The 11693-nt window shown below is 41.3% G+C and overlaps 1 long non-coding RNA gene across 1 annotated transcript; it reads right to left on the reverse strand.

The window, feature by feature from the left end:
• Positions 1-2093: 2093 nt before the first annotated feature.
• Positions 2094-10726, reverse strand: LOC127365267 (uncharacterized). The gene is made up of 3 exons (XR_007885165.1): positions 10646-10726; positions 10509-10568; positions 2094-8919 (listed from the first exon to the last, which is right to left on the reverse strand). It is a non-coding gene; the product is annotated as an uncharacterized LOC127365267 (long non-coding RNA).
• Between the last annotated feature and the right edge of the window lie 967 nt (positions 10727-11693).

Below are 11693 nucleotides of genomic sequence, written 5' to 3' on the forward strand. Positions count from 1 at the left end.
ATGTCCTGCATTTGTTTTCCTCAGATTGGACTTAAAAGGATAATAGGGAATTTTGGTGATGCACTTGGAATTATGTGTCTGAATTTACAATGTCCAACAAACACACTCACTCACAGTGATGGCCACATAGCTGTCAGTAAAGGTTGGCCTAGCCTTCGGGATAAATTGGGGTCTCGCTCAGGGACATGGGAAAGTGGAGCCAGGTATTGACCACCAACCCTGTGGTTAAGGAACCACCCACTCTGCCTCCTGAACCACAGCCAACCCATTTTTTTATTGGCTGACAGCGGACTAACAACAGAGGAGTTAAACACCTTAATTAGTTGGTTTCTTAAAGTATAGCACAACCATCTGAAGATTTATCCTATGTCGGAGCATGTACTTGTTTCTTCTTGCCACAAGAAACAACTGCAGTTAATCTTTTGAGAATTCAGTTTTCTTACTTTTTACAGTACTAATGTTTATGATATCTCATATGTTCCTTTTTTTGTAATCACTGTAATGAATCTGTTGTGTTTTTATCCAATATACTACTGTTTTCACAGTTTCAGCACGGTTTCCAGTTAAACCATCAAAGAACTCCTTTCCTTGTTGCTGTTCACCTACATACACACACACACACACACACACACACACACACACACAGGTCCGATCAGGAATGTACTTAAACATATTTTTAAAGGAGATTATGCAGAATTTTAATTAAAACATTCAAATTCAAAAGTCCAACCAATTGAAATAATAACAGTTTACATGACCAACCAGCAGCCCCAGCCATTTATGTACCTAAAGAAATGAGAGTGAGTCCATGTAGCGTCCAGTCTTCCCTCTGTCCAACATTTGACGATGAGAAAATGGCACTTTCCCAATGGCAAGAAACAATGTTCAGTGGCAAAGAAAGAAGTGACAGAAATAAAACCAAAACAAGAGTTAACATTGGTGTGGCTTTCCACCGCTGGAGACAGCTCTCGGTAAGTAATAGGCTAAAGTTTGATGTTGAACTCACAACATTTCTGGACTGGTAAGTAAAACGCAGTTAATTCTACAGCAATAGCTTATAAAGGTAACTCATTTGTTAGCTGTTTGTTACAGATGGAGCCTGTACATTTCCTCGTATCCTACGATAGAGGTGGACTCCCCAACTTTCTGGTGATATGCTGCCCCCAAGATTTGTTTTCCTGAGTATGAATTCGACAGGTGGCCCGTTCTTACATACAGCTCCTTTGTACCATACAGCTGTATATGTGGTGGCATGGCTCTGTTGATCACCAGCTGAATCACACAGGATCCTAAAAGTTTTGGCGTGTTTTTTTTTTTTCTATATCTGTCCACTGAGGACAGCTGCAGTGTCTCAGCTCTCCTGTACATAGCATGTCCATTACCCAGTGACCTTCCTGTTAATTGATTTACCATGTTCATAGATAGCCAAATGAACAAAAACAAGTCAGCCGTGCACAGAGACCGAGTGACTGCTGTTACACGCTATTTACATGGGACATTTGAAAAGTTCAAACATATCCCTCAGTGTGTTTTTGTTTGAGATCAGATGAGCCCCTCGTTTTCTCACTCATCCCTCCATCTGTATCCTCTCCTTATGCATGTGTCCTCAGTGCTGTCATGGTCTATGGAGGGTTTTAAAGATATGAAGTTATGATCATACATTCTTTTATTTTACCATCTTCCTTATTTGTGCTTTGTTCTGAAAGACTGCTTTCCCATTACATAGGGTCATCTGATTAAGTATGAATATCACAAACATCACTTGTGGCGATGGAGGAATATTGTAATGAGCGGGTCCATGTTTTGTTTGTGTTTGCGCACATAAACATTGCATGACCTGTAGGCTGCCTTCAGGTGATAAAATAAACATTCCTGCTGATAGTTTCATGCTATTTCACTGACTGAAAGCTGGAGGAAAATATACTAGCTAACAAACATTCATCTTAACAGTGCAGGATTGAACAAAAAAAAATCCAAGGCAATGCATTTAACACATTTAGGAAAAACGTACAATGTATTTTGGTGTAAACTGTAAACACTTACAAAACACGCAACACAAAAACAGGATGCTTTTAAAGGATGTTTACCCAATTTTATCACTTAAGTACAGTAAAACATCCAGCAATAAAACATGAAATACATTTTAATTGTGGCTTCAGTAAGAAGATTTAGCAGACGTCCAAGAATTACATCTTGTGGACGTAGTGTTGAGGTGTTTTTCTTTTAGTAACAGTACATAAACTATTATACATGAGGACATGTCCAAACTAAATGGAGCCACTGGGGACACATGCACACGTGACAGTCAGGACGACTTATTTTTACTCCTTTTTCACCTCCCATTCATTTTTCTTGTTTGTCCTCTTCATTGCACCGTACTCTGCACCTCCTCCTCAGTCTCTCACTCTCTCTCTCTCTTTTCCTGTCCTTTCTGGACCTCTCTTCTCTTCCTCCTCCCCCTCTTCCTTTCATCTGTCTCTCTCTCTCTCTCTTCCCTCAACAGCCTGTAACGCGATTCAAGGTGACGAGTTCACATCGTCTTCTAGGGAGCCCTTCTCTCCTGACCTACTTTTACTGGCTGCTGCTTTTACACTGCAGCGCACTTACAAACACACACACACACACACACACACACACACACACACACACACACATAGCTACTTCAGCACCATGGACACAAACACACAGACTTAAAAATACAAAGTAATTGTATCCATAACAGTAATAAAACTTATGAAACATACAAGCATTATCATGCTCTGAGACAGAAACTTTCACACACACATGTACACACACACACACACACACACACACACACACAGACAAACACACACTGATGCAATAAGAGGCAGGGATGGAGCTCTAATAAAAACATAATTTCATGATCTGGTTGCTTCAGGTTGGTTGTTTTGTTTTATCTTGCAGTCTTGTGAATGTTCAGCCTGTTAAAAAACACTGCATGGGTTATATACTTTACATTAAATTATGCATGCAAATCAAGCTTGTGCAGGTACGAAGTTATAAAATACATTCATGAGTATGCAGGAATAAATTTAGTTTTTATTTGTATATTACCTTTCACAAAATACTGTTTTGCCTACGCAGGAAACTCTATGTAGAACAGATGCTACAAGGCAAAGTTACATAAATATGAGCGTGTGACATATCTATCTATAGATTATAGCTCTGTCTTCTTAGTCATTGGGGTAATTTTTAAAAGGCGCACCCTATTTTGATAATAACACAGATACAATGCACAGCAGAGTATGCAACTGAAGCCTTTAAAATACAGTGTCTCCTTACCTTCAGAACAGTCTGACAGTCTGTCATAAAATGTATGTATGAATTTATCACATCAAAAAATGAAACTGAATAAATAATTACACAACAAAGAAAAAAGAAAAAGAAAAAACAAACAAGGAAAAAAACAATTACTCCAAACAAAACAATACAACATAGCACAAATATTTTTTTCCACAGACTAAAAAGGTATTGTTATACGCCTACGCTTTGTACATTATTTGATCACTTATTTGCCCATTTTTTTCTTTACAAACAACAATTTGTTTAAATTTAGCCAGAGGTACGAGGATGAAATGCCAGGGAAACGTCACAGACATACTGAGAGAAATAAACAGAGAATTCTATCTGAGATGGGCGGCACATGAGACTAACATAAACCAAAACAAAACAAACACAAGTCACATTTTAACAAAAGCCTACAAACTAGAATATAAAGAGCTTCATAACAAGTGTGATAAACCAAAGACCAAAAAAACAATATTGAGTAAAACATATTCACAGAAAATGAAAACTGGAATCACAGCCACAGATTTGAACTTTCCTGGTGTATGAAACCAAAAAACTGGAGATCAGATTTGTACAAAAGCATTACTCTCCCCCACACCAAGCTAAGGGGTAAATGTATGCTGTTCTCAAAAACATCTCCCCCTCCTCCCGCAGCATTTCTCTGCTCCAGCGGGGACATGCCTCCACACATCGGGGCCCCGGTGCCTGAGGGACGGCCGTTTGCTGGTTGGCAACAGCAGCAGCAGCAGCAGAGACACAGTGATGCCAGTCTACAGCAGGCAGGCCGAACCAGGCTAAACCCTGCTGGCAGCGGGCTGTGTAGTGAGACGCACTGACCTGGAATCTGGGATGTTAGACTAACACTGCTAAATGATTCATTGGCAACAATGTCGATTAGAGCGACACCTTCATCTTTATTTGATATCAAGGCCAAGGAGAGTGGGGGGGATGGATGAAGAAGAATGAAGGGGGGGAAAGAGACAAAATTATGCAGCTCTTGTCTAACCCCTAACCCAAACATCGGGGGGAAATGGGAGCGTAGAAAGTGAAGAGAGTAGGTCAGCTTGAGCTAGACACTGGCTCCAAACTGCTCCGGCTCCTCAGTGGCTCACACCGACCACATTACAGGACTGTGGTTGAACAGAGCAGCTACACCCACAACAGTCAAAGGTCATGGTTCTACCACCAAGCTGTGAAAAAGTGCAATACATGGTCATAGCTAATGATTACTTTTATATAAATTGCCAGTTTGAAGATATTCAATTCACAATGTTATAAAACAAAGAAAAGCAGTAAATCCTCATGTTTCATGAGCTCGTACCAGAACATGTTTTGATAAATTAAATTGAAAGTTTAGTTATCAAAACTACAAAGTGTGTTTGATTTTGTTTAATTTCTCCCTTTTTTTGCGATGTTTTGACTGCTTCCCTATTTGCAGCCAATTGCACAGACCTCAGTATGTCCATAAGGTGAATTTAAACAGCTCCGGGATAAGCACAAAACTGTCACTCAAGATGAAACATTTTTTAATTTATGCAGACGGGTCTTTGCCTTAATTTGTGCCACCTACAGTGAGTCTGCATCTGTTCATGTCCAAATTTGTTTTTCAGTTGACTTCATGTTGAGTCTGAACATGTTTTCTGGCTGTATGATCATTCAGAGATCTTTCTAGGGCTGTGTGATTTCCTCTTTATGTCTCCTTATAGGAGTACGCCCTTCTGTGCATTGACCTTCAGAGATGTTTAAGTGTATCTCTTGAAGACCGTTATTTCAGCTTTAGGTCTCGATAAAAGAGGAAAAAGAGAGGAACAGAATGTCACAGAATGGATCGTGTTATGCTAGATTTGGCTCCATATGACAACCGTTGAGGTTTTAGATAAAACCCCTGTAATTCACAGCACTCTTGGTCTGTCTGACTGAGCTCCACAAAGGCCAGTAGAGGTGGTGAATGTGGCACAGAGGCAGCACTGCTGTGGGTCACAGCTGTAAACAAGCTGCGAGAAACCTGGCAACCAGCAACACCAGCTGGCAACCCAACAACTGCATCCAAACATACACAAACAGTTCCCAACAAAACTGTGAGCGGGGCGGATGTGGGCATCTTCATGCACAGTTTCTATTGTGTGACTGTCGTGTACCCAGCACGCTGTAGGCCATGTGTGACTGCATGCCAGAGCTGTGTGTTGATATGTGTATGTGCAGCACTGGGAGGCAGACAGACAGACAGAGAGAGAGAGAGAGAGAGAGAGAGAGAGGGAGAGAGACGGGGGGTGAGGGAAGGGTCAGATGAGGAGGAATAAGTGGAAACTGTCTCCTTTTCTCTATCAGTCTCCGGGGAGATTTCAGCACTTCACTGTCTGATTTCTTTCCTCTTGTCATTTAGTCTCTGAGGCAATGTCCACGTTAATGTGGATAAATATGAAATCACATCTTTTTCTCACTCCATTTTAGCCTTTTGTCCACACTAATGGGAGCCAAAAATGCTCTTCAGAGTGGAAGAATGTGAAAAACAACAAGCAACATTCACAGACATGGCTGAAATGTGCAGCAGCAATATAAGAGCCAACTTTCTGTCCTGTCAGAGTTTTTGTGAACTCACTTTCTCAATCAAAGCCTGTCACATATTAAATCAAATGGTGTTTTGAGGGTCTCAATACAGAAATGAGAACATTTCCCACAACATTCATGAAAGCTTTTACAGAGCCAAGTAGCAAAGTTAAACTAAGATGGTATTCAAATATTTATTCTTCACATTTATAAATCATGAAACATGTTACAATAATCATAAATATCCTCATGCTCAGCATCATCTCTGGGTCTGTTGTCTAGTACAGCAGCATTGCATTAGAAAGATACAGGAATCGCTGAGGCCATGTTCACTTCATGTTGGAGCTACTTTAAATACCAGTTTCCCACTTGTAAATACCATTCATGTCATAGTCTAATTCGTAATTACAACTGGGACTCTCACATAGATCTGACTCCTCGCCAAACATACAAAAAGGCCTGAAAAAGCAAACAAGGATGCCTCATATCAGCCAAAGCTGGTCCTTTAAGGTAATTAAACGCAACTGGATATAGTGCTATATTGACCATGAATGCACAGTATTTTCTCCCACACAACCAACATCCTTCGTGATGTGGACGTGATTTAAGTGCAGGTATAACAGAAACATCCAAATCAGCATCACCAGTATTCCTCCCACACAGGCAGTGGGACTGCAGTCTGAGCTGGACCCAGACGAGCACCACATGGATATGGTTATTCTCTGCTTTATACACACACACACACACACACACACACACACACACACACACGCCCACTGAGAGCACCCTGAACTTGAACACATGACAGAGCTAATTACAGGAGATTTGATTTGAAGCGGTGGAGCCACAGATTGAACAAACAAGCAGGTCTGCTCGGCTCATATCTGCTGATAATACAGCAGCATCCACTGAGCCACTCATAATACTTCAGCAGACACACACACAGACAGGCACACGTTTGGACACATGTTCACACACAGATTCACAAAGGCTGGATGTGACAACACCTAACCAAGGCAAAACCAAAAGAAGTTTTAGGGAGAAATGGGACATAGCAGGATGAGATCAAGCAGTGCTAAAAGGAAACTCAGTTTGACATGATGTAAACTTATATATGAAAAGCTGTATTTTTTCTTTAATAATATGTGTCTTCCTGTTAGAGAATGGATAAGGAATGTGAAAACAGACAAGCAAAAAGTCATTTGAGGGATTTTTTTTGAGAGGTTTATGTTGGAGTTCCACCAGGTTTGTGGTGCTCTGTGCGCTGTTGATCTGATCCAAGAAGACAGGCAGCAAGCGGCATTAAATATTGTAAATCTTGACGTTGAAATTGCAGTGCACAGCTGCATTGCCAGAGACATTCCCCCTACTGTGAATCTCCTCTCACCGCAGCACACAAGTCACTAAAATACCAAACAGGTGCAGGGAAAGAAAAACATTTGCTTTGCCTTCAGAAAATATTTCAGTGTAAAGCTTTGCTGAGCTCTCTGCACCCAAAAAAAGATAAAAAATAGACATATATGGCATGAAATTGAAGCGCAGTTTGTGCAATAAGTTCATGAAGGTGCAGTACACTGGATTATTTCCGTCATTCTCTGTAATAATTTAATAACTTCAGAATAACTTCTGCAATACCACACTCTTTAAAAACTTACTACTATTACTCATTTCTGTCCGTCACATACTGAGGCATACATAACTTTGTATATATATTAGCATATATATTGTATATCTTTTATTATTATTTCTATTTTTATTTATAATTTTTTTTTACTTTCTCAAAATAAAATTATTCCTTTTATTCTGAAAGTTGTAAAATTTAAGATTTTATTCTGTCATAGCCATTCATGTTGTCAAAGGCAGACTATTAGCTATGGTACGTTACAAAATAATGTGGGTTAGTTTGGCAGCACTGTAAAGACATACACTGGATGCTCTTCTGTTGTATTTCTGACAAAATACTGTAGCTGCACTCAGAGTGCTTGCTGTTACCATGGTAACCAGAGGTGTCGCCAAATGAACCAGGCTTAAATCTTAAAGTCCCTCCAAGGAACTTTGATTTTTTTGTTGATTATGGTGGCCCCTGTGGACAAAAGCGATGATGTTTAATTGATTTCAAGGGGGAATCTGACCGAATCCAACCAAGTAAGCATTAAGAATAACTATAGAAACTGATGGTCTTATGTAGGTCATATAAAGGCATCAGTATTGCATTGAGACTGTTTAATAACTAGTTTAAAACTCCTTGTAGTACGTTTAATGACTATAACTTTAACATGGCAAAATCAGACATTATGCCAAACACAAGATGATTATTGGCCTGGTTTACTTTTCCCCTTGACCCAAAGATAGTGATATTGATGTGTCTGAGCTGTTTTGGGGTCTTTTAGGGCAGTTTTTGCTGGCAAATGTCCAACTTTTTGGGTCACTGCTTTTGGTCCCTTCAAAGCATATAGTGTTTGTTTACTCCTACATAAGTGACAGATTTCACCCAGTGCTGTAGAATACAGGACAAATCACTGCAGAAATCCATGTAGTGTCATTTTGTTCTGAGGCTCTTTTCAGAGTCTGGACTCCAGTTCCAGGGAAGGGAAATCTTTATGTTACAGCATTCAGTAATATTTTAGACAATAATGTACTTCCAACTTTGTGGCAGCTTTGGGAGGTTGAAGTTTGACAATGTCTCCAAGCCAGGTCCATGATGAAGAAATCTGGCTCAAGTCAAAGAGTGTAAAAATGACAGAGAGAAAGAGAGTGGCCGAGCATAAAAATAAAATTAAACAGAAACAAAAACTTTACTTACCTCACTGATAACCTAACCAGTATGATGTTGTTGGACAAATGACAGGGCAGATAAGGAAGTTCACTGTTATTAATTTAAAGGTCCAGTGTGTAACATTTAGGATGATCTATTGAAATGGAATATAATATTAGTATGTTTTCATTGGTTTATAGTCACCTAAATATAGGAATCATGATTTTATTACCTCAGAATGAGTCGTTTATATATACAGACGCCGAGGGTCGCCTTCAGTGGAGTCTGCCATGTTCAGCGGCAGTAGCCTACAGTAGCCCAGAGGAGACAAACCAAACACTGGCTGTAATAGGGGCTTTTTTAATCACCGTAGTTTGTCCTGCGCACTTGGAACGGGAGGGTGAAGCGACAGAGTTGCAATCTGCAAAGATGCCATAGATTCCTACAGACTGGACCTTTAAACTTCAGCTTGTTTTGCATCATCTTTGTCTTTGTTGCTAATGGAACCTTAGCAAGCTTTGTGGTGCCAGTTCTTCTGGAGTAATAAATTATTGCTCAATAAAAATGGATCAATATCATATCAGTGCTTCTTGTTGGTAGATTGGTTTTCAATATTGCAAGAGTGGAACAGTAAAATAAGATGCAGCCACACAAGCTCTGATCCACGGGTCATACAGTGCGGCCGCATGGGACTGAGCTTGCAGTGACTGAACTGGTGTCCACTCAGGCTCTCTCTTCCTGCTGTACTCATATTATGTTACTGAGGAGGTGAATAACAGCAGATCATGTGGAGAAACAAACCCAAACAGGAGGCTGATAAAGACTGTTCACTGGAAAGGTTGACTGTCCCCTAGGGTGTAACTTACACACGCACACACACACACACACACACACACACACACACACACACACACACACACACACACACACACACACACACACACACACACACACACAGTCACCTCGTGTTTTGGACAGGTTTGGAGAGAGATTTGTCAGATTTGCTGCGTTCACACCTCGGATCAACACGACAAATTTCTGTGACGAAAGTGACTCTGACTCCTGATGCCCGCCTCCTCCTCTTTCTCACCTCCCTCTCCTCACTTCCTCCCTCTCCTCCTCTTCACTTCGTCCCACACTTTATCCCTCTCTTTTCTTTATGCTCCTTCACCACTCTCTCTACTCTCCTGCCCACCTCCTCCCGTTCTTCCACTCTCTACCCCATTTCTTCCCACTCTTCGTCTCTCATTTTTCTCCTTGCCTGTTTTTAGGTTACCTCCTTCTCCCCCCGTCCTCCTCTTCCTCCCACTTGCCTCTTTTCTTCCGCTCCTATTCCCCTCCTCCTCCACCGCCTCTTTCTTGTCCTCCCCTCCTTTAGCCTTCTTGTCCTCATCACCTCTTTCTCGCTTAACCTCCTCCACTACCTTTCTCTCCTCATCTTCCTCCTCACCTCCCGATCTCCCTCACCTTGTCTTTGTCCCTCTTTAAGTTTTTCCACCTCATCCTTTCTCCACCCTCCTTCATCTCACCTCCTCCAACCTCTCCTGTCCCTCTGCATCTCCTCCACTTTCCTCACCTTTCACCTCACCTTCTTCCCTTCTCTGTCTCCCTAACTACCCTCTTACTCCTTCCTCTTCAATCCATTTTTCGCCTCTCTGCTCCTTTTTCTCCAATGCCCTCCTTCCTTCCTTCCTTCCTTCCTTCCCCTCCTCACTTTAATCTTTCCCTGTCCTCACCTCCTCCACCCTTGCTGCATGTCTGTCTCCGCCTCATCATCACCTCTCCCTCTGTCACTTCCTCCTCTTTCTCCTCCTTTCCTTCCTCCATCCTGTAACGTTACGGCTGTAACTCTTTCACAAGCCACAGCTACATGAAGTTACATAATGCATGAACTCACCTCCTCCCCTTCTTCCTCCTCCTCTTCCTCTTTCTCACCTAATCAAACACAGAGCGGAAACTGTCGAACAAGTCACATTGTTAGTTTTAGAAGCTGTACACTGGTTTGGTTACATGTTACATGAAAGCACCTCCTACCAAAATGTTTTAATATGGAAATAAACGCTTTGTGTTGTCTTCGGTGTAATGAGCTCCCTGTGTGCCACCACCACATCTGGGCCATTAATAAAGAATGGGTGAGGAGGGGGGGTGGAAGAGGGAGGAGAGGAGGGTGCTGGGTGGAAAAATAGAGGACACATGAAACACAAAGCAATACAGCCGACAGCGATGCCACGCTTTGAAGCATCTCCCAGTGGGGGTGTGTGTGTCTCCTGGTGTGTGTGTGTGTGTTTGTGTGTGTCTACCTTAGCTTAACGACACACACACACACACACACACACACACACACACACACACACACACACACACACACACACACACACACACACAGCACCCACAAATGCAGAATAAACAACAGTTTGTCACTGTCAGCTGCTAAATTCACAGAGGCAACCGGCTCCTTGCAAGTAAGAGTTCCCAAAAAAGACTGCACACACACACACACACACACACACACACACACACACCGCCCAATGCCATTTTGAGGATTTGATTTTAAATTTTTAAATTTTTATTTTAAAGGAACACTTTACTAGCATTTTACCCAAGTAAGCCAAAATGGCTTGTCCATACAGTGGTCTGAATCTCGTGCCAGACTTGTGATGAATGACTCAGAATTGTCCAAAGACAGGGGACGACACTGACCCAAGGCTGACCCGAGAGTTACTAACTGGAGCTTATTCTTAGTTTCCATTTCTGAAACCTAGGCCGATATTCCAGCTATATTTGATCCTCCATGCTACACCCATCCACAGTCTTCTCTTGTTCATGTTTACAGTCTCCATACTGACTATAACTATAATTAAGTCATTGTGGCCATTTAATTTTTGTCTAATCATTATTCCTCCTTTGTCATTCATTATAAAAATGTATTGTCTGCAACACATTTGTTTTGGCTTCCTCTGTAAGGTAATCTGTAAGGTTGGGATCTATGAACAATTTTCACTGAAGGTTTTCTTTTAACAACGCCTTTTATTGATGTACTGGTAGATGCAAAGACGAGATAGCTGACAAATTAGTGATGACC

Source organism: Dicentrarchus labrax, unplaced genomic scaffold (genome assembly GCF_905237075.1).
Source record: "Dicentrarchus labrax unplaced genomic scaffold, dlabrax2021, whole genome shotgun sequence".
In the NCBI taxonomy this organism is placed as follows: Eukaryota; Metazoa; Chordata; class Actinopteri; family Moronidae; genus Dicentrarchus; species Dicentrarchus labrax.